The sequence below is a fragment of the Camponotus vicinus genome, unplaced genomic scaffold, assembly GCF_025532165.1.
Source record: "Camponotus vicinus isolate PSW18456_S1 unplaced genomic scaffold, iyCamVici1.0 SCAF_3, whole genome shotgun sequence".
NCBI lineage: Eukaryota > Metazoa > Arthropoda > Insecta > Hymenoptera > Formicidae > Camponotus > Camponotus vicinus.
Window position 1 is genome coordinate 10,336,364 of NW_028141967.1, and position 25,085 is coordinate 10,361,448.

The window sequence follows — 25,085 nt, forward strand, 5'->3', positions numbered from 1 at the left end:
GGGCTCATCTTCGCACAAATGTGTCATTGACATATGTTCTCAAGGTCATATCTCTAATTAATATTCTGAAAGTTTTAGCCGACGGTCGTTGTTTATTAAAAAGTTATTAAGAAAAGAATTTCACAATTTTAATGCTTCTTATCTCCGAAAATATTGATTTGAGAAAAATATTTTAAGCAAAAAATAAAGCCGCTGAAAAACTCTACAAAAAAGATTATATGCATTTTTTTCGTAAACCTACTATTTTAGCTGTTATATGAAAAAATAATAATTTTAAATACATTTAATACAATTTAAATTTATATAAAATTTAATACAATTTAATACAATTAAAAAATATCACAAATGTATGTGTACACACACACACACACACGCGGGGGGTGCAAGGGGGGCCTTCGGCCCCTCTCCCAACCACCCCGCCGGTTGGCATGGTGGACCTCGCTTTACAACTTACAGTATATATCCATTGTGATTGAACTCTTCGCAATGCGTCCCCTACCGGCGGGGTGGCTGCGGGAGGGGGGCCGAAGGCCCCCCTTGCACCTCCCCCGCGTGTGTGTGTGTGTACATATACATTTGTGATATTTTTTAATTGTATTAATTGTATTAAATTGTATTAAATTCTATATAAATTTAAATTGTTTATCTTTTTTTTATTTACCTTTAATTTACCATTTTTTGCGTTTTTCTTCGATTTGCGAGTTCGACCGCTATTTTTAAGTTTCATATTCGTGTTCAGGAGAGAAAAATACGTAGAAATTGGGTATTCTTACCCATTATTTCATATAGGTAGGTTTTCGGAAGGTTTACCTTATTTTTGTATTTATTATTTTTATCCTTTTTCAGCCTATATCTCCAAAAATATTTGAGTCCGACCCTTATATATATATATATATATATATATATATATATATGAAATTTTTTTTGAGCGAAGCGTGGCACAGTAGATAGCGCACTAGTCTACAAAGCCAAAGGCCTCGGGTTCGATTCCCGATAGAACCGAAAAATTGTATACGCTCGCTCCTCTCTCGGAAGGCACTGGCAAACCACCGAGAAATCTTGCCAAGAGAATCTCTCTATTTTTAGCCGTTCGGAATCGGCATTAAACTGTAGGTCCCATATACGTGTGATAATCTGGTGCGCAACACAGGTGTATGAAAGAGAGAGATCACCATGTTCGGAATCGAACAAAAAGACTAAGAAGAAGAAGAATATATGAAATTACTCGGGAAAATCTCCCCTATAACATATTTAAAAATGAAGCAAATCGGTGAACAAATAAAGTAGAATCTTCATGTCAATATTTCTCACATTTATTTGTTAATAACTTTTGAATAAAGAACGACCGCCGGCTAAAACCTTCAGAATGTTAATCAGGGATAACATCTTCACAACATACGTCAATAACACATTTGTGCGAAGGTGGACCCTTTTTATGCATAATTATCCAAAAAAGAAATTTTTTAAATTAATCAGGAATATATACTTATACTTACTCAGAAATACTCTGATTATACTCTGATGGCAGTGACTACAAAAACATCTGAAAAGTAACAATAAAATCATATGATACTTATAAATGAAAGAGTTAATTTAATTTCATATAACATTTACCTTGTTGCAAAGAACCTGCAGATAAATTTTCTGGAAACTTCTGGCAGTTACCTATAAAAAAATTATTTTGTGAATTTATAACTAATTTTGTGATACCAAACGATATAATGATTTTTCAAGAGAGTAATTTCCGGGACTCTCCAAAGGAATTATTTCCAAAGATTATTGTTTGTAACAAAAGAATGTTTTATTAATAATTAAGAAATACTTATATTTATTCAAAATGATAATCCAGGAGCAATAGCTATTACATTAGATTTTACATCTGAAAAGCAAGAAATTCATTTAATTTTATTCCTGTATTATGACATATTTATTTCATGTTTTACGATTGAAAAATTGCAAGATTGAAAGTTGTAAAATGTATTTTTATGGCATATCAAATCTGAAATAAAAGTAAAATATTTTGGGATGAGAGATTAAAATAGTTTTGTGTATCTATCATGCGAAAAATCTTCTGATGAACAAAGAATTTTGAGAGATATAAGTAAATGATAAGAAACAATTATTTTGTGATTTAAATATAATAAATATTTTATAAAAACTTATTTAAAAAAATGATTATAATCTTTCGTGTGGATAGTTTTTAGTCATCACATAAGAAAAAAAATAATGTACGAGGTCTGTAAATAAAGTAATGAGACTTTTTCGAGATAAACTTTTATTTATAATTTAACTATAATTTAATTCTGTCACCTTCAAAATAGTTTCCTTGGGAAGCCACGCAGCGCCTGAGACGTTGTTTCCAGTCTTCATAGCAGTGCTGGAACTCAGAAACCCGAATGGCCTTCAGCTGGTCGGTTACAGCAGCTTTTACGTTTTCGGTCGTATCAAAGTGATGTCCTTTGAGATGAGTTTTCAATCTCGGGAAGAGAAAGAAATCACAGGGACTCAGGTCAGGCGAATACGGGGGCTGGGGGACGACAGGAATGTTTTTCTTAAACTTGTAAACTTTCGATTACGGAGTTTTTGGTACGAAAAAACATTCCTGTCATCCCCCAGCCCCCGTATTCGCCTGACCTGAGTCCCTGTGACTTCTTTCTCTTCCCGAGATTGAAAACTCATCTCAAAGGACATCACTTTGATACGACCGAAAACGTAAAAGCGGCTGTAACCGACCAGCTGAAAGCCATTCGGGTTTCTGAGTTCCAGCACTGCTATGAAGACTGGAAACAACGTCTCAGGCGCTGCGTGGCTTCCCAAGGGAACTATTTTGAAAAAGACAGAGTTAAATTATAGTTAAATTATAAATAAAAGTTCATCTCGAAAAAGTCTCATTACTTTATTTACAGACCTCGTATTAGCATTAATAAAAATTAATAATTTATAAAATGCTTACAATATATTGAACTTTTTGTGTTATATCGCCAAAAATTAGATAAAACAAATCTTATTGATATAAACTCTTAATAATATTATTTTTTTGAAAGCAAGCGTTAACATGATGTAAACATATACAAATGATCCCGCCAATAACAAAAGTTAAGTGTCATACACATTGCTTATACTATTTGCAATAATTCTTAATTTCAGCTTATTAAAACATTAATAAGTTATTTAGCCTATTAAAACATCAATGTTTCATTATTTAACAAAATCAGTTTATTGACTTAATTTATTAATTATTTATTAATTATGTATTTGAAAACTAACAATTCTCATATGAAAAATGCACTAGGCGGTTGGATCTGCCAAAAATTATGATTTAAGAATCTCTCATGTTGTCGAAAATTAAGTAAAAATCTAATAAAATATACAATGTACAGGGTGTCCCATTTTAAAAAACGCACCCCGATAATTCTTCAACGAAGCATTTTCAACAAAAATGTTTCAGACAAAAGTTGTATAGTTTCAAGGGATACATAAGACGGTGTCATTAATTTGACCTTGAATAGTTACTTGAAGGTTACGTGAAGGTCACCTTCAATTTTCTAAATGAAATCGCCTACTTTTTATTGCATATTCTTGTAGTTTATATCGAGAGCTTTCCAAAACACTATAATTAAGTTATTTTTCATTAAGTACTTTCCGAGTTATGAGGCTTGAAATAATATCTCAATTTTACATAAACCATAAAATATCTAGTAAAATATTCATTTTTCGATTATCTTACCTCAATACTTTTATGCACAAAATAATGAGAGGAATCAATTGGTGTAAAGAAAAAACATAGTTGTTTCTAAGAAAAAATATGTAATTGTTAACTGTAATTTACATATTTTTTCTTCGAAACAATTATGTGTTTTCTTTACACCAATTGATTCCTCTCATTATTTTGTGCATAAAAGTATTAAGGTAAGATAATCGAAAAATGAATATTTTACTAGATATTTTATAGTTTCCCGAAGGCTACCGAGGGGGAAAGTGCTAGCCCCTTTCCTGCAGAGGGAGCCCAGGAAGAAGATCAAAGAGAAGAGGCCGGAGGATTCTCCCCCCATTTTCCATCCACCGCCACAAGCTAAGTGGGGAATCCAATGGAGACGGAGCCGAAGGATCCTACCAGTCAACAGTAAATGGCTGCTAGGATCCTACAGGCCAATCTTAACCACGCTCACCAAGCGCAGAATCTTTTCTATCACATCCTGGACGAGCGTGGTATTAGATTGGCCATCGCCGCTGAGCCGTACGAAGTCCCAGCCAAGAACCCAAATTGGGTCGGGGACGAGTGCGGCTCGGTGGCGATTGTGAGGGCAGCCGCCGATGACTCTCCCTCTCTGAATGCTATAGAGAGGGGAGTAGGATATGCGGCGGCGAAGTGGGGGCCCACCATTATTGTAGGGTGTTACGCCCCCCCCCCAGTTGGAGTGTCGCCCAATTTGAGGAGCTCTTCGAGAGGATGGGGATTGTCATCGGGGATGCCCCGTTCCTCACTCCTCATAGCTGGGGACTTCAATGCAAAGTCCCCGGCCTGGGGCTCGCAGAGGCGCAATCCCAGGCAGTGATGCCAGAATGGATACGCTGGCAACAACAAATTATTTTCTCGACGCCCCTCGACCCTCGATTCCACAGAATTCCCGAGAATATTCCACAGAAACGCCGAGCTATACTCTATGCGAAATAATATGCTGTTACCAGCGTATCCATTCTGGCATCACTGATCCTAGGGGCGACATCCTGAAGGAGTGGATGGACTCGCTTGGCCTCACCATCCTTAATAGAGGCCAAGCCAACCCACCTGCGTGCGCCCCCAAAGGGAGTCAATCGTTGACATTACGATTGGCTCCCAGGAGGTAGCACAATTGGTGACCGGCTGGCGTGTAGTGGAAGATGTGGAGACCCTATTGGACCATCTTTATATAGAGATGGTCCTGGGCACTGCACGCCAGCCGGTGCTTCGCCCACCCCGTGGGGAGGGGGCGTAAGCACGAGAAAGTGGGCCCTCACAAAGCTCAATGAGGAGCTGGAGACCGCCTTGACAGCGATCACATGGGCCCGCGGGATGAGGAGACGGGGCGGGACATTCCACAGGAGGCAGAATGGTTGCGAGGCATCATGCAGCAGGTGTGTGACGCTGCCATGTCCCGGACTACGTCCCGTCCGCGCCGGGCCGCTTACTGGTGGACGGATGAAATAGCCCAATTGAGGCGTTCATCCGTCCAGGCCCGGCGCACCTGAAAAAGTCTCCGCCCCGCCGGCGAGGAGGAAGCCGTCGAAGACGCCTTGACCGCGTATAGGGCTGCGAAATGCGCCCTAAGCCTCGCGATAAGGAAGTCCAGGGCAAAGTGTTGGGACAAATTTATGAGAAGCCTTCATTTGCGCACAGTACAATTGGACACGTTGCAATTGCACACCGTGCTATTAGACACATAAGATTGCGCACCGTTCGATTGGACACGTTACATTTGCCCACCGTTCAATTGGACACAGTTCTTTTGCGCACAGTTCTTTTGCCCACAGTTCTTTTGCGCACATTACTTTTGCCCACATTACTTTTGCGCACATTACTTTTGCCCACATTACTTTTGCCCACAGTTTTATAAACCCATGTGGAATCCCAGTTTGCGTTCCAAAGTACACGCACAGCTGGACACCCGTCCCCCGCCCCCCCGTTGCAAACCCATGTGGAACCTCCCTTCGCATGGAAAAGTATATGTGCGCAATTGAACTGTGAGCAAAAGTAATGTGCCCAAAAGTAATGTGGGCAAAAGTAATGTGGGCAAAAGTAATGTGGGCAAAAGTAATGTGCGCAAAAGAACTGTGCGCAAAAGAACTGTGCGCAAAAGAACTGTGCGCAAAAGAACTGTGTCCAATTGAACGGTGGGCAAATGTAACGTATCCAATCGAACGGTGCGCAAAAGAACTGTGCGCAAAAGAACTGTGTCCAATTGAACGGTGGGCAAATGTAACGTGTCCAATCGAACGGTGCGCAATCTTATGTGTCTAATAGCACGGTGTGCAATTGCAATGTGTCCAATTGTACTGTGCGCCAATGAGCCACTCCCCAAATTTATAGCGTCCCTAAACACGGACCCATGGGGACGCCCATATAAGATGATGCTTAATAAGCACAGAACATGGGCGCCCCCGTGGTAAAATCCCTAGATCCTCCATGTCCTCAGGGAGGTAGTGGACACCCTCTTCCCCACAGGGAAGGGATCCACGTTAGAGTGGGGTCCGGACGTCTACGGACCCCACGAAATTATAGAGGAGATATCAAGGGATGAGTTTGTCCGGGCCATCCGGCGCATCGGGTCAAACAAGGCCCCCGGGCCAGACGGGGTACCCGACAAGATATGGGTCCAGGCTTTGGGGTTTCGTCGGCGAACGCCTGAGGACTCTATTAACGAGTGCCTCAGACAAGCCGAGTTTCCCCAGCCATGGAAGAGGGCTAAATTGGTCCTCTTACTGAAGGAAGGCAAAGAGGCAGGATTTCCCTCCGCGTACAGGCCGATATGCCTGTTGGAATCGGCAAATTATTCGAAAAAATAATCGCCAGCCGACTCGTCTAACACCTGTCCCGGAACGTGATGGGTCTCCAAGTGGAGCAGTACGGCTTCCGTAAGGGGTGATTGACAATTGACGCGATCCTTCGCATCAGGTCAGGAAGGCGGGGTGGCGTTGGCGGTGTCGTTAGACATCGCATTCAACACCCTGCCTTAGGATAGAGTGGGGGACGCCCTCAGACATCATGGGGTCCCCCACTACCTCGTGAGGATAATATATGCGTACTTCCGGGACAAGGAACTGGAGTTCGTCAATTAGGACGGACTCCAGTGCTGAAGGAGGATCTATTGCGGGATTCCACAGGGGTCAGTTTTAGGCCCCTTACTGTGGGATCTCGCATATAATAGAGTCCTTTGCCTTCCATTACCCCGGGGCTGCCAGCAAGTCTGCTATGCAGACGATACATTCGTGGTGGCCACCGGGGATGGCGAGAGGGATACCGTAGCCAGGGCGGAGATGGCGGTGGCACGCGTGATGCGCGATATAACGGAGATGGGTCTTCGGGTGGCGGTGCATAAAACGAAGGCGCTGTATTTTTACGGACGCGCTTCCGGTAAGTCACCTGAGACCCAGATCCAAGTTAGTGGGACCTCCATCCCGGTGGGAGACCGATTAAAGTACCTCGGTCTTCTGCTGGATGGCAAGTGGAGATTTGGGCATCATTTCGATGCCCTAGCCCCCCGTGTGGAGAGGATGTCGACGGTACTAGGCCGATTCCTTTTTAATCTGAGGGGCTCGGATGGCAGAGTCAGCCGCATTTATGTGGGCACTATTAACTCGGTAGCCCTCTACGGGGCGCCTGTGTGGCCTAAGGAGTTCGCGGCCATACGATGAGCGCGAGATGCGTTTCGTCGTATACAACGTAGCATAGCCACGAGAGTCACGAGGGCTTACAGTGTCCGATGCGGCGGGCTCAGTACTGGCGGGCTGGTCCCCTCTGGAGTTCCTCGCTCTAATGCACCAGCAGGTGTACGAGCGGGAGAAGGAACTTCAGAGGAGGGCTCAGGGACTCTTACCGCCAAGGGTAAGGAAGGCCATCCGGCTCCAAGCCCGACGGTCCATGGTGGAGAGGTGGGACGCCCACCTCTCCGACCCACAAACACCGGGTCATAGGACCGTCGGCGCCATCCGGCCCTGTTTCGCCGAGTGGGTGGACAAGGCTTAGGGGGAGGTCACGTACCGTGTGACACAGGTACTTACGGGCCATGGCTGTTTCGGTCAGTACCTGTGTCGCATCGAGAGAGAGCGCACCACGGCGTGCCATCATTGCTGGGACGAGAGAGACACGACGCAGCACACGCTGACGGACTGTCCAGCATGGGATACGCTGCGCCGTGCTTTCACGGACGTGATTGGGGAGGACATCTCGTTGCCGACCATGAGGTCCGCGTTCTCCTCCTTCTGTGAGGCAGTGATACTCCAGAAGGAGGAGGCGGAGAGGATCCATCGCAGAGAAGAAGATGTCGCCATAGGCGACAGGGAAGAGGAGAGGACGGGGAGGAGGATAGACCCTTCTCCCCAGATTCCCAGACATCTGACCTGAGGAATACACAGGGAGGGCTTCACCTCCCATATTGAGGAGGTAACAATAAGGGGGGAATGCAAATCTGCGGAGACATCCTACGGTAGTGCTCTCCCCTGTCACCATTAGCCCCCCCACATACCAACGAACGGGATGGAATGCGGGAAAGGGCCAGGTGTCCCTCACCCCCCATACCCACCTAAAGGCGGGAGAGTATTCTCGGGAGTTTCCAAAACTGGAGGCTCCCGAACCTTGTGTAGTGCGAAGGGGGAAGGTCACACTTCCCCCTCTTAAGGATTGCGTAGACCACCAACACCGAGAGGGGGTGGCAATGCACATTCCCTCGGGATCCAGCGGGATGGGGATTCCTGGCGGCTAAAAAACGGGTCCCTGAGGAAGGCGGGTGAGCGACGTGGCCCCGCTCATCCGCGGCTAGGAAGGAGAGGGGAAGGCCAGGTGTCCCTCCCCCGGGATGGAGACCCGGCGGTAAGTCATGAGTCCGCCGGGTCCTATGCGCGGAGGGGAGTTACAGCCAGGGTGTCCGAAGTATTGCAACTGCTAGTTCCGAACCCCTGCCTGCCCCTGCAGTACGCGGAAGGCCACCGCTGAGGTTTTAGTGGGTATAGGTTCCGACTACAATAGTCAGGTGGGGAGTCCCACATAACCCTCACCCCGTTCTCCAGGGGTGGGGGTATGCGTAATGCATTCCTCAGCGATACCAAAAAAAAAGATACACTACTCAAAAAAAATAGGGAACACTTTTTGAACCCAAAAAATTGGGCTATTTTCAAACCGCTGAAACTGGTTGAAAAATCATCGTAGACAAAAAATTAAAAAAGCATTTTGAAGCTTGAAGTTTCAACTTTAACGCGCACTTGATGATGTTTTAAAATTTTTTTATCTTCCTTATTCTGCGCTTTAAAAAAGAACACACTGTTTAGTTCTTTAAAATTATGTATTTTTAACACGCTGAAACTTGATAAAAAAAATTTTTTCGAGAAATTCAACTCAAATTCCATAAACTACAATATTTTGCCTACAAAATGCTTTTTTTTTAATTTTTCTACGATTTTTCTTGACCGAGTTATACGATTTTGAATATAAACCAGTACTTTTTAGATATGATGTCGATACTCGGCGAAAAATCATCATAGACAAAAAATAAAAAAAGCATTTTGAAGCATGAAATTTCAACTTTAACGCGCTATCGTTAATTTTTTCAAATTTTTTATCTTCCTTGTTCTGTGCTTTAAAAAAGAACAGTGTTTTATTCCTTAAAATTACGTATTTTTGACACTGTGCAGTTCGCTAAAAAAATTTTTCTCGAAAAATTCACCTCAAATTACATAAACTACAACATTTTGCCTACAAAACGCTTTCTTTAAAATTTTCCTACGATTTTTTTTGACCGAGCTACATGACTTTGAAACCAACCTCCTTTTTATGTGAAATGACGTATACCGCCGGCATTAGCGTTATCCAATGTGCACCACGTGGAGGTTGCCGGTCGGATTTTGCACATCGTGTGTGTGTCTGTTACACAGCAGAGATAAGGACCCCGCAGTTCATCACTCCCGCAGTATTTAATGACTTCAAACTCTCTCTGCTCTGTGTATGTGTGTGTGTGTGTATGTATGCGCGCGTGTGTGCGTGCACGCGTGAGTGTGTATGCGTTTAGTAAGGTGTATTACCTCCTCTCTGATTAATTACGGCTTGTAAACGCTTTCGCATGTTTATACATCTTTGAATTAATTCTTGCGGAATTTCGTGCCAAATTTGCCTGAGCATTTCTTCTAAATGATCAAAGTTATGCGGCTGTTCTTCGCGACGCCTTAATCGTCGTCCCATTTCATCCCAAATGTGCTCAATCAGATTTAAATCCGGACTATTAGGGGGATGATTAAGCAACGTGATATTGTGTCGCTCAAAAAAACGCCGAGTTATGTTCGCCGTATGAGGACGAGCGTTGTCTTGCATAAACAAAAGTTCGTGTAATCGATGTAGAGGCAAAACGTGAGGTCGAAGAACATTGTTAATATAACGAGTACACGTCATTGCAGGAGGTGGTAGCATCACTAAATCATTTCTTCCTCTCATTGAAATAGCACCCCATATCATCACGGAACTGCCGTTATAAGCTCGCACTGACATAACGCAACGCTGATCAAAACGTTCATTTCGTCGACGCCAAATACGTACACGAGCATCATTGTCATACAGACAAAAACGCGACTCGTTGGAAAAGTACACATTTCTCCATTGTCTCACGTTCCAATTAATGTGTTCAAGCACAAATTGCAGATGAGCCTGACGATGTACGGGTGTCAGTCTTGGCACTTGTGCACAAGAATGCGAACGAAGACCGGCTTCTCTCAAACGATTACGAATCGTTTGTTCACTTATGTGCAAATGATGAGTGTTATTGTAAACTTCTCTTGCAGTAATTGTCCGTATTTGAGAAACATAACGAACAATTTCTCGATCTTGTCGGGCCGTGGTTATTTGACGACGTCGACCACTACCTTGACGCCTCGCATAATGTCCGGTCTCTTGGTATCGTGACCAAGGTCTGCTCACTACGGACACGGATACATTAACACATTGCGCTACATAACGCGTGCGAAAGTCTTCTTCAAGAAGTGCGATTATCCGTGCAAGGCTTATTACACTGCGAGAATCGTCTGTGTAATGAACTTTTTTGTTAATGTACATAAACATTACGCGTACTACGCGTACTACAAACATTCAAGTGCGACTTCCGTTATCGCCAAATGTCTATGCAACATTTTGAAAATTTTGTCGCTTAATTACACTGCGAGAATCGTCTGTGTACTGAATGTTTGTAGTACGCGTAGTACGCGCGCGCGCGCGCACACACACAGAGCAGAGAGGGTTTGGAGTTATTAAATACTGCGGGAGTGACGAACTGCGGGGTCCTTATCTCTGCTGTGTAACAGACACACACACACACACACATACATACACACGATGTGCAAAATCCGACCGGCAACCTCCACGTGATGCACATTGGATAACGCTAATGCCAGCGGTATACGCCATTTCACATAAAAAGAAGGTTGATTTCAAAGTCATGTAGCTCAGTCAAAAAAAATCGTAGGAAAATTTTGAAGAAAGCATTTTGTAGGCAAAATGTTGTAGTTTATGTAATTTGAGGTGAATTTTTCGAGAAAAATTTTTTTAGCGAACTGCAGAGTGTCAAAAAGAGTGAGTCCCGATTGCGTACATTCCTGATCGGACACGACGATATTTCCCGATCGGACACAGTCCCGATCGGACACAGACCCGATCGGACACAGACCCGATCGGACACAGTCCCGATCGGACACAGTCCCGATCGGACACAGTCCCGATCGAACACAAACCTATGTGAAATCGTACAATAATAGATCTCGTTTCGCCCTGAAAGCACAGAACGGTGTGAATTGAACTCATTTCGCGTGTAAAGTTGCAAACCCATGTGGAGCCGTACTATAATAGACTTCGTTTCGCATTAAAAGCACAGGGCGAAAGCATGTGTCCGATCGGGTCTGTGTCCGATCGGGATTGTGTCCAATCGGGTCTGTGTCCGATCGGGACTGTGTCCGATCGGGACTGTGTCCGATCGGGAAATGTCATCGTATCCGATCGGGAATGTACGCAATTGGGACGATCCCGTCAAAAATACGTAATTTTAAGGAATAAAACACTATTTTTTTTTTAAAGCACAGAACAAGGAAGATTAAAAATTTGGAAAAACTAACAATAGCGCGTTAAAGTTGAAATTTCATGCTTCAAAATGCTTTTTTTTATTCTTTGTCAACGATGAGTTTTCGCCGAGTATCGACATCATATCTAAAAAGTACTGGTTTATTTTTAAAATTGTATAACTCGGTCAAAAAAAATCGTAGGAAAATTTAAAAAAAAACGTTTCGTAGGCAAAACGTTGTAGTTTATGAAATTTGAGTTGAATTTCTCAAGAAAATTTTTTTTATCAAGTTTCAGTGTGTTAAAAATATATAATTTTAAAGAACTAAATAGTGTGTTCTCTTTCAAAGCGCAGAACAAGGAAGATAAAAAAATTTTAAAACATCATCAAGTGCGCGTTAAAGTTGAAACTTCAAGCTTCAAAATGCTTTTTTAATTTTTTGTCTACGATGATTTTTCAATGAGTTTCAGCGATTTGAAAATAGTCCAATTTTTAGGGCTCAAAAAGTGTTCCCTATTTTTTTTTGATTAGTGTATTTTATGGTTTATGTAAAATTGAGAAATTATTTCAAGCCTTATAACTCGGAAAGTACTTAATGAAAACTAACTTAATTATAGTGTTAATTATAGTACTTAATGAAAACTAACTTAATTATAGTGTTTTGGAAAGTTCTCGAGATGAGCTGCAAGAATGTGCAATAAAAAGTAGGCGTACCATTTAAAAAATTGAAGGTGACCTTCACGTGATCTTCAAGTAACTATTCAAGGTCAAATTAATGACACCATATTATGTTCCCCTTGAAACCGTACAATTTTTGTCTAAAACATTTTTGCTGAAAATACTTCGTTGAACAATTATCGAGGTGCGTTTTTTAAAACAAGACACCCTATATATTATTATTTCCAAACACAAATCTGGACGTAAATATGTATTATATCAACGGTCCCACTAATATCAAAAATTTGGCGCCAAGAAAATTGCTTGCGTTTTTTCGAAAAGATTGTCACTATTTCATCGTTTTAACATATTATATGTTAGTGTCTTTTATTATTTAACAAAATCAGTTCATTGACGTTAATTATGTATCTGGAAGCTAACAATTTCAGTGAAAAATGTACTACGCTCCTGAGTTTGTCATAAATTATGTTTCCAGAACCACTTGTCTCCTATCGCTAAAAATAAAACAAAAATGTTATAAAATGTACGTTAACTGTCATTATTTCTAAATCTATACATTAATCTGGGTGGATATGTATAATATTAACGGTTCCGCCAATAACAGAAATTTAGCGCCATCAAAATTACTTGCGTTTTTTCGAAAAGATTCTCACTATTTCATCGTTTTAACATATTATATGTTAGTGTCTATTATTATTTAACAAAATCAGTTCATTGACGTAATTATGTATTTGAAAACTAACAATTTTAGTGAAAAATGTACTACGCTCCTGATTTCGTCATAAATTATGTTTCGAGAACCTCTTGTCTTATATCGCTAAAAATAATACAAAAATGTTATAAAAATGTACGTTAAGGGGATGCTGAACTTGTCCTATTTACCGACTAAAACGCAGATTAGTAATAACGAAATACTTTTTTATTGATTACTCGGATCGATAAATCCTTTTCCATGATTAAAATACATACAAGAATACACTTTCCTATAATTGCATGTAAACAATCGAAAAAAGTTAAATAATTACAGTTTTGTCATCGGCTTCTTGTGTCAAGTCGTAATTTTACTTGTTTACTATAAAAGTTGTGCAGTTCGTTCGTGCATGAAATGTAGCTAGCATAATCCGAATAACATGAAGGAATATTAGTGAAAAAGTAAAAATGTAATTAGATGTCTAGTAAAAAAATTAAATATCTATTACGTTTTCATGCATATGTGTGTGTGCGAGATCGAGGCACAAGAGTAAAACAGAGCAGAAGTTTAGTTCGTTGATATTGCGATAGACGGAGCTGCAATTTGTTAATATGACGAAGATAGATACAACAGTATATCCTTGTTTATTTCATATGTGTGCAGTAATACGAAATACACACTAATATTATTATTATTATTTATTTATTGATACTTTTTAGATATATACGCCATTTCGGAGATTTACGGAGAGAAAAGATCATTTTTTTGACCTCGATGTTAAATTGAAATAAAAATTAATTCTGATATAATTAAAATAAAAAATAATTCTGAATAAAGAAACAACGAGTATATTTATATATAGAGAGATAACAATATTTTTATAAAGATCATTTTTTCGACCTCGATGTTAAATTTAAAGAAAATTAATTCTTATATAATAATTAAAAAAAAGACAATTATGAATAAAGAAACGAGTATATATATATATATATATATATATATATATATATATATATATATATATATATATACAGGGTGACCCATTTTAACTTAGGCAGCCAAATAACTCGAAAAATAAGCAAGATAGAGAAAAATGTTTTAGACAAAAGTTGTATGGTTTCGAGGGGGCCATAAGATGGTATCATTGGTTTGACCTTGAAGAGTCATTTGAAGGTCACGTGAAGGTCACTTCAATTTTTTTAAATGGAATACCCTATATATTTTTGTACATTCTTGTAGCTTATTTCGAGAGCTTTCCAAAACACTATAATTAAGTACCTTTCCGTTAAGTACTTTTTGAGTTATGATGCTTGAAATAATTTCTTAATTTTACATAAACCGTAAAATATCTTGTAAAATATTCATTTTTCGATTATCTTACCTTAATACTTTTATGTACAAAATAATGAGAGGAATCAATTGGTGTAAAGAAAACACATAGTTGTTTTTAAGAAAAAATATGGAATTGTTAATTGCAAATTACATATTTTTTCTTCGAAACAACTATGTGTTTTCTTTACACCAATTGATTCCTCTCATTATTTTGTACATAAAACTATTAAGGTAAGGTAATCGAAAAATGAATATTTTACAAGATATTTTACGGTTTATGTAAAATTAAGAAATTATTTCAAGCCTCATAACTCAAAAAGTACTTAACGAAAATGTACTTAATTATAGTGTTTTGGAAAGCTCTCGAGATGAGCTACAAGAATGTACAAAAATATATAGGATGTTCCATTTAAAAAAATTGAAGTGACCTTCACGTGACCTTCAAATGACTCTTCAAGGTCAAACCAATGATACCATCTTATGGCCCCCTCGAAACCATACAACTTTTGTCTAAAACATTTTTCTCTATCTTGCTTATTTTTCGAGTTATTTGGCTGCCTAAGTTAAAATGGGTCACCCTGTATATTATTAATTTTTATTATATATTTTATATGTATACAAAACAATATAATATATATTTATATGTATACAAAACGTGCAGTCTTGCAGTTTATACAATACAAACTTTTTTTTACCGTACGAAGAAATTACAAGATACTTAGAAATACTTAGAAATTACAAAACAACATTATTAAAATAATTAAAATAAATAATTCTTTCTGTAATAAAAATAATAATTCTCTGCGCCAAAGGCACTCCGCTACTGCGAATAAGGCATAGGGGCTCACATACAGGCGAGGCTTTCTAAAAACAGATTAAATTTGGAGATTAAAAAGAGGGAGAAGCTGTTTATTATACACTGAGAAAAAAAGTTTTTAACTTGACTAAACCGTTCAACTAAATTATAATTTTTTTAATTGAAATACTTGTATTTAAATTAAATAATACAAATCTAACAGGACATCTATTTAACTTAAATATTTAAATAAGTTAATTAAAAAAATAATAATTTTGTTGAACGGTTTAGTCAAACTAACAATTTGTTTTCTCAGTGTACATACATATATCTATACATACATACATACATACATACATACATACAACATACAAACATAAGTAAATAAATAAATAAATAAATAAATACATACATACATCATACATACATACAGACATACATACAGACATATATACATATTCGCACGTATGTTTGTGTAATATTGAAAATATTCACCTTTTTTTAATATCGAGGAAAATATTGTACATATCCCGGTACGGTCGGTGCAGGTGCAGGTGCATATCCGGATACGGTCGATGCAGGTACATATCCGGATACAGCCGGCGCTGGCATGTATCCGGATGATATTGCCTGTGCAGGTATATATCCGGATACAGCCGGTGCCGGCACGTATCCAGATGGTACTGCCTGCGCAGGCACATATCCGGATGGTCCTGTCGGCATAGGCACGTACCCGGATGATACTGTTGCAGGAATATATCTTGAATGATGCGCTGCTGATAGGTGGTGCAGGATATTTTCTTTCCCTCCTTCTTTCTTTGTTTACCGCACGCCTCACCGCTTCATTGATGCGCTAGAAAAAGACAAAAAATAATATTATTATTTTGGCACACGTACATATTACGAACACCATCTACATATATACTTCAATAAATCATTTGCAATTTACAACACACACACATACACACACACGCGGACACACACACACATCATAGGGTGTTTTCCCTTTAGCGACACAAGTCGACACAAGTGTCATTCTATCTTTGTTCTTCATACATGTTGAAAAAAAGACAGAATGATGCCTGCGTCGACTTGTGTCGCTAAAAGGAAAGCACCCTTAACATTTATAAAATGTGTGTATATATATTAAAAGATCAGCGCGAGCAAACACAAATAAATCCGTGCAGATCTCAATAATGTGTATACGATATACAATAAATAAGTATTTTTGCAGAGATACATAATTATTACATACACATACACATATATACTAATGTCTAATTCATTATATTATTATTATTTACATTATTATTTACCATGTTAATTTAATATGTGATATGTGTATGTAATAATTATGTGTCTCTGTAAAAATAGTTATTTATTGTACATCATATACACGTTATTAAGATCTGTACGGAATTACCTAATCTGTATTTCGTTTGCTCGTACCGATCTAACAAGTAACACTACTCAAGTGCCATTCGCCGATATTCTTGAAACTTTGCACACACGTAGTACATCGAAAAACATTAAACACGTGTTTTTTTATTTTGGCTAACAAGGCGTTTTAAGGTTAGAAAACGCATTCGAAAGTTTAACACCATTTAGCACAATGCTAACTAACGCTACTCATGAGTGTCATTCTCTTACAGCTTTTACGACATTTCTCTATCATAATTTCATTGTCTGCGTGTTTTTGAGATCGCTAATGACGATTTTGACATTAGTTTAACGAGATTCAGAATGGCAAATACAAAATGGTGGACAAAATCGCAGAAGTTTCAAAAACTTTATTTAACGCCACTTGCGAAGTTTATTAGATACATGATTACGATTTTGGCAACAGTTATATCAATCTAGAGGTGGCGGATGAAAAATTCAATATGACGCATCCAAATGGCGGAAACTGAAGGCAATGGGAAGGTCTACCCAGCCAGTGAAGGCAAGATAGTGGTACTATACCCGACCAGTGAAGGCAAGATAGTGGTACTACCCGACCAGTGAAGGCAAGATAGTGGTACTATACCTGACCAGTGAAGGCAAGATAGTGGTACTATACCCGACCAGTGAAGGCAAGATAGTGGTACTATACCCGACCAGTGAAGGCAAGATAATGGTACTACCCGACCAGTGAAGGCAAGATAGTGGTACTATACCCGACCAGTGAAGGCAAGATAGTGGTACTATACCCGACCAGTGAAGGCAAGATAGTGGTACTACCCGATCAGTGAAGGCAAGATAGTGGTACTACCCGACCAGTGAAGGCAAGATAGAGATTTGACCCGGCCACTGAAGACAAGGTGCGGCCTTCTCCATATACTTGAATTTTAATTCCCCATATCTTGCTGAAAAGAAAAGGATGGAATTAAAAATATTGCCTTCATTTCACGTATCTTTTGCAGTAGTGAGGAGAAGCATTATAGTCTGAAGCAAAAAAGTGTTGTATACATAAAGATTCGTTGCACCAAGCGCATTTTATGATGGAAATGTTTGTGCAAAACCTACAGTGTGTACCACAATTCTCGAAGCAATATTCCACAGGTGTTGCACATTTTTCTGGTTTTTCTGAAATATACCCGCTTTTCCACCAAGCGTATTTGAATAAATTTACAACTCTTGGTGATGAGAACTGGTTATGAATCAATGACTGAATCTTTAAGATGTTATTCCTCAAATGTAAATTGATGTCGTAGTTATATAGTATGATTAAGTCCGAGAAATGTTTAAGAAAGTTCTTCCATGGTCTGAATGTATAAACATCTAATGGCTGGATCATACCAGTTGTCCCTGCGGGAATAGTTAAAATTTTGACTCTTTTACCACGCTTATCTATAACATCGAACTTTTCTTCCGTTTGTCCAGTCCAAGAGTCTAAACATAGAGCCGATGCTTCATTAACATTAGACAAAAAAGCATCGACAAACCATTTTACAGCAAGATCTGATGAAAGTTTGCCAGATTTCGAAGCAAGCACAAGAATATTTTCAGCTTTATAAATATTGTTTCTGACGATCGGACCAAATTTACCTTGTGTCTCTTGTAACACTATTAGCAAAAGTGATTTTAAGACCCCACTTGCAGATATAAAAGGCTGTATAGTGTAGCTGTGAGTCAGTGAATTTATAGATTGAGCCAAGCATTCAACTTTCAAAGTACCTTTAAATGACAATGTACGCTCTGCATGTGATTCTAAATTAAAGCCTGATTGATCAGAATTGAATACATTATCTTCTCCTATAGATAATATTTCTGATCTCACTGTTGCAACGAATTCATTACTCTTCTGTACGAGAGTTTCTTTACTCGTTATCTGGATTTTCGTAACAAACTTGTTAATCTTTCTAGATACTATTCCATGTCTCACTTTGAAAGTATGGATCCATTTGGAAGAAGCAGAGAAGAGTTTATTTGATAGTTTAACATCATCCCTTGCTTTCAAAGCCCATCTTTTCAACTCTAAATCATGAACAGGTAGTGATTTTTCCATAGCATTTTTGAATTGATCTAAAACATATGTACTGATACGAAACAATTTCTCATTACTTGTGCCTCCCTCCGCTACTTGTGCTTCCCACCTGTAAGTTTTTTTATCTGGAACCCTCTTAAATCTACTTTTTACCGTACTAAAGCTCATGTTACCATTTTTAGCAGATCGCCAAAACTTGACCGCTCTGTTTTTATAATAAACGTCTATCTCAACTTTCAGTTTTTTATCATCTTGAACAACACATTCAAAGTCATCTTCAAAATCGTCATCGACTTCAACAGCATCAGATATTACGCTGTCATCATTATAACACAATGTTTCGTAAGTTTCAGTGAACACGTTGGAACCAACAGAAGAATTTAATGAGATCTTCCAAATAAGCTGCAAATGATCTTTCATCTTCTGTCACAATCGATTCAACATCATACTGCGAATCACTGAAACTATGTGTTAGTAAACGAAGAATATTTTTTGGATTCATAGACATGTTTTGATGAATTTTTTCGAGAAAAACGCAGAGAAAGAATAGTACTTAACGTTATTACAATTAATAACAAATATGTAGTAGACGTGGAAACAGCTGATGAAAATCTATTTGTTGTAAATTGTATTCAAAGAGATACACAATGTAGAAAATATTAAAGCCGTGCTGTGAAAACGGCCGATGAAAAATTAATTGTTATCAATTGTAGTTCGAAAATATGCAATGAAAAAAGATAATACTTCGTGAATATAACTTATTGTAATCAGAAGCCTGTCGTATTGCTCCCTGATTTCAACCTTTAAAAACGATTGATGAAACCTTATTCGTTATGAATGATATTAGCAAAAGTTGCAATAATGATAATGAAATGCGGTAAAAATATAATTCATTTTGACAATATATGTGCAAATTGTGGTATCGTAAGCATGTTAGACGAAACTTGAACATATAAGTTACCATCGGCCGTTCTGATTACTATATGTCGAGATTGTATAATTGGAAACATTAAAAAGACCTAATAATCCTGTCTTCATAAGGTTCAATTTCTTAAAATTTCGTGATTTGCTTATTGTTTCCGTCATTTGAAAGAAGGGTGTTAAGAAGTTTGCCCACCGATATTTGCCCAGTCACATTTTGACATCCTTCGTAACACTACTATTAAATTTGCCATTTTTCATCAGCTTCTATATTGATATAACTGATGTCAAAATCGTCATTAGCGATCTCAAAAACACGCAGACAATGAAATTATGATAGAGAAATGTCGTAAAAGCTGTAAGAGAATGACACTCATGAGTAGCGTTAGTTAACATTGTGCTAAATGGTGTTAAACTTTCGAATGCGTTTTCTAACCTTAAAACGCCTTGTTAGCCAAAATAAAAAAACACGTATTTAATGTTTTTCGATGTACTACGTGTGTGCAAAGTTTCAAGAATATCGGCGAATGGCACTTGAGTAATGTTACTTGTAAGTGTCTTCTTTGCACAATGGAAACACTTACGTGTCTTATATGTCTATTTGCCGGCTGCAGCACCGATGGTATCGCCGTCGTCACTGCTCTCGGCGACATGGCCACTGATCTTGACGCCGTGGCCACTGACATTGGCGACGTCGCCGTGGACAGTGACCCTGGCGACGTCGCTGTGGATATCTTCGATAATCTTTTTGTCGTCGGTGTCGTCGTCACCGTCGCTGTTGCCGCTCCGGTTGGCACCGGCAATTTAGATGATATGCCATTGCTTCGTGCTAAAAAATATATTGAATTATTAAAACGTTCTTTGTCTTACATTTCTAATAGTAATACAGAGAGAATGAGAACAAGAGCAAGAGGTTAGGTTACAATAACATTATTATAATTTATGTAACATAATATATACGACTTACATAAATTTTAATAACATTCAAGTGAAATAATTATTTGATAAATTTATATATATATATATAAAATAAAATACTTACGTCTTGGCATTGTGTCGACAGACAACGGCAGCAGCTCAACCTTGCGACTTCTTACGCTCGTAGCTCGTGATCGATACGTGAATCGAACAGTCGAAAAACGCTGCCTCTGCAGTGCATAAAGGCAACCGTATTCGTGTTCTTTTTCCCGAGCTATAGCACCAAACTCGATAACAATCGGATAATTTTAAACAAAGTAAATAATCGTAATTTTAATTATATAATGATTAAAAATTATCCGATTTATAATTACAATTAATACGATTATATCGTGCCATTGTTATTTTAATCGGAAGAACCTCAGTCGTCAAAATTATTTTCAGATAGAATGCAAAATACATATATATATATATATATATATATAATTAAACTTTTGTTTTTATTATATACACATATGTATATGTACATATACGTATATATATACATATACGTATACGTATGTATATGTATGTATATGCATAAAAGTGTATGCGAGAGTTACGTAAGGAAACAATAAGAGAAGACAATAAGAGCGAACGAGATAGGAATAGCACGAGCAGCGAAGACTCGAGGATCGGATCTTCCTTCCCACTACTATTTCCCTCTCGCTCGCTCCTATTACTATCTCGCTCACTCCTATTATTGTCTCGCTTGCTCTTGTTACTGTTTCGCTCGCTCTCGATTTTTCGGGTACGTTTATCTTTTCGAGATGTCTATCATGATTGTCAAGTGTGACAAAAAGCAAGACTACGAGTAAAGAGCGAGCGAGATGACCTATTATCAAAGAGTTCCGAAGTCCCTTACAGTCGGCTTCCTCGCTTCCTCTATCCATTCGTAATTCACGAATATGTAAACATCTTATAAAATAAAAACTGAAACTGTAATTTTTTATTTTATTAGTTTGAAAGTAGTTTCAATGAATTAATGAGATTTTTGCGATTAAAATGACATCAAACACGACATAAATAGGATAATTTTTAATTAATCTGAAAATAAAAATTTCGATTATATATTTAACTAAATTTATACAACTTTCGTCGTGTCTAATATTATTTTAATCGCAAAATTCTCATTATTTTATTAAAATTATTTTCAAATGAATAAAACGCATTTTATTTTCTGATATACATATACTCGTGAATATTATAAATGATGTCTCGTGTAAGAGACTTCGGAATCTTCGACGTCGCCATAATAAATAAATATAAATTGCCATAAAATAGAAACTAAAACTTTTATATTTTATTTGATCTTTTTCTATAAAATGGATTAATGAAATTTAAAAATGTAAAAATTTATATTCTAATACATTTTCAATGTTATCAAATATGATATTCACGTGGCGTCCTTGGTCTAAATATGATCAATATAATTAATGTCAAATGATCTATATATTGTGCAGTGAAACAGATTATTTTAATTTTTTTTATATTTTTTTATATTGTATTCAATCATGATTTTTATTTAAACGTAAAATTTCATTAATCTATTTTAAAGAAAGATATCAAAATATAAAAGTTTTAGTTTCTATTTTATGGCAATTTATATTTATTTATTATAGCGACGTCGAAGATTCCGAAGTCTCTTACACGAGACATCATTTATAATATTCACGAGTATATGTATATCAGAAAATAAAATGCGTTTTATTCATTTGAAAATAATTTTAATAAAATAATGAGAATTTTGCGATTAAAATAATATTAGACACGACGAAAGTTGTATAAATTTAGTTAAATATATAATCGAAATTTTTATTTTCAGATTAATTAAAAATTATCCGATTTATGTCGTGTTTGATGTCATTTTAATCGCAAAAATCTCATTAATTCATTGAAACTACTTTCAAACTGATAAAATAAAAAATTACAGTTTCAGTTCTTATTTTATAAGATGTTTACATATTCGTGAATTACGAATGAATAGAGGAAGCGGGGAAGCCGACTGTAAGGAACTTCGGAACTCTTTGATAATAGGTCATCTCGCTCGCTCTTTACTCGTAGTCTTGCTTTTTGTCACACTTGACAATCGTGATAGACATCTCGAAAAGATAAACGTACCCGAAAAATCGAGAGCGAGCGAAACAGTAACAAGAGCAAGCGAGACAATAATAGGAGTGAGCGAGATAGTAATAGGAGCGAGCGAGAGGGAAATAGTAGTGGGAAGGAAGATCCGATCCTCGAGTCTTCGCTGCTCGTGCTATTCCTATCTCGTTCGCTCTTATTGTCTTTTCTTATTGTTTCCTTACGTAATTCTCGCATACACTTTTATATACATATATATACATACGTATACGTATATATACGTATATGTACATATACATATGTGTACATAATAAAAACAAAAGTTTAATTATATATATATATATATATATATATATATATATATATTATTAGCATACTTTTACTAATACATTTTCTTTAAATAAAAAAAAGATCGCGCAAGTGTTCCTTTACGAGCTAATTCGAACTTCAACCGAATGTGCGGTTCGACGTCAAAACCTGCAACGTGCACGGGTAGAATGTGCGGCTATTGTCATATCGATAATTACCATATGAATATTATCATTTATGTCACATTTACACAAGACTTTGCACAAGAGCTACTTTCCTAAGTATCGCTCGTATGTGGCTTTATTTTTTTGTAGTCTAATGTATGTGTACATATATTTCCCATCTTTATATATAATATTTTATAACGATATAAAACTGATCGATTACATTGTATACTTACAATTCTTTTTTTAATTGCAAAAAGATGTAATATTTGTAGGACGTGTGGTATTTGCGCAATAGCAGCAGTACATACATAGCGCACGGTAGCAATAGTACGAACGCACCGCGCGGTAAACAAAATCGTGCAGTGATATGTATATGTATGTGTGGGCAGTGAGATACTCGTGTCGCGCGGAACTACACGTACGTACATGTAACAACAGTGCGAATTGACCATTATAATGCGTTATAACGTGTCGATAGCGCATAGTTTTTTCTAAAATAATGTATATTTGTCAAAGATATATAATGGCAAATAAATCTAAGAGACAATTGACTCTCTGTGCTCGCAGACTCTGCAGAAAAGGAGCTTGGTTGAAAAGGTTAGTAATGTCATTAATTCTATAACGATAATTAAAACGATAATAAAATTATTATTACAAACAACACGAATTTACATTATATTTCTGTTTGCACGTACATGCATATAACAAGTTCTCAGAAAGAAAGACGAAGAAAGAGAGATAATAGAGAAAGAAATAGAGCGAACGAGTGTTTATGTAAATATCAAACAGCAATATTATATTATTACGACTCTCTATTCTCGTGCAGCGATGTTAGGTTGTGATCGGACGACTTATATTCGGGTAAAATTATCCGAGGATGTAGTTCTTTTACCTTTAATTATTACGGTCGCCAGCTTGTTTATCCACCAACAAGCAAGGATTCTTGGTTGAGATAATCCAATTCCACGTCGAAGTTCCTGGAATGTGACACCAGCCTCGCCTTATTGCGTCGAGCCGCCGTATCTGGTTACAAGATGGCCGCCGACTTCCTCGCCTTACTGCGTCACGCCACCGTATCAAGTTACAAGATGGCCGCTGACTGCGCACCAACGAGAGAAAATTTGCGACGTATTCTCGTCGTGCTTCCTCTCGTTCTGATGCTTCCTTTTCTGTTTCAGGTCGCCGCTGGACGATGGACTTCGCCGTTGGACAACGCTGGAAGGATGACGTCACCGCTATGGATTCCTCCTCAGGTAAGTCACCGTGGTTGTTTGAAATATTCGTTTGACAAATATTTCTTTTTAGATCACTCCCAGATAGGCAAATCACTACCGGGGTTAAGGATCTGGTAATTTATCACTTGGATAAATAACAACTGCTACCGATCAGATATATGTTTAAATTAATATATTTAATAAAATAAAATATAACTGAACTCGGATTATTACAGTCTGTTTTCGCTTTAATAAAAACGGTTGATTTTACACAATATCGCCGTGTACGCGGAACAATGTTCTCGTCTTTTCGTTGTTTTATAGAAATTCCGATATGCGCTCTCTGAGCTCGAAAGATCGCAACGAACTCGTCCGGGAAAAAGCTCTAGACTGAGCTCTGCAGCCCATTATATAGGCCTCCCCACTCTTCTTTATCCCCTCCAACAGCGCTATCTGGGCGGACCAATGTGTTCGTACACTCTACGCGCTACTATTCGGGTCGCTTTCCTATTGGTTTGCTCGTTTTTGCTGTGCGCAGACGCATTGCGCATGCGCACTTCGGTTTTCCATCTGCGCAGACGCTTCGCGCTTGCGCAGTCGCTCTTCTGCACTTAGTTTCCATGCGCAATTGCACTTTTCAAGCGCAAATTACAATTTTAGATGCGCGTTACATTAATTTATGC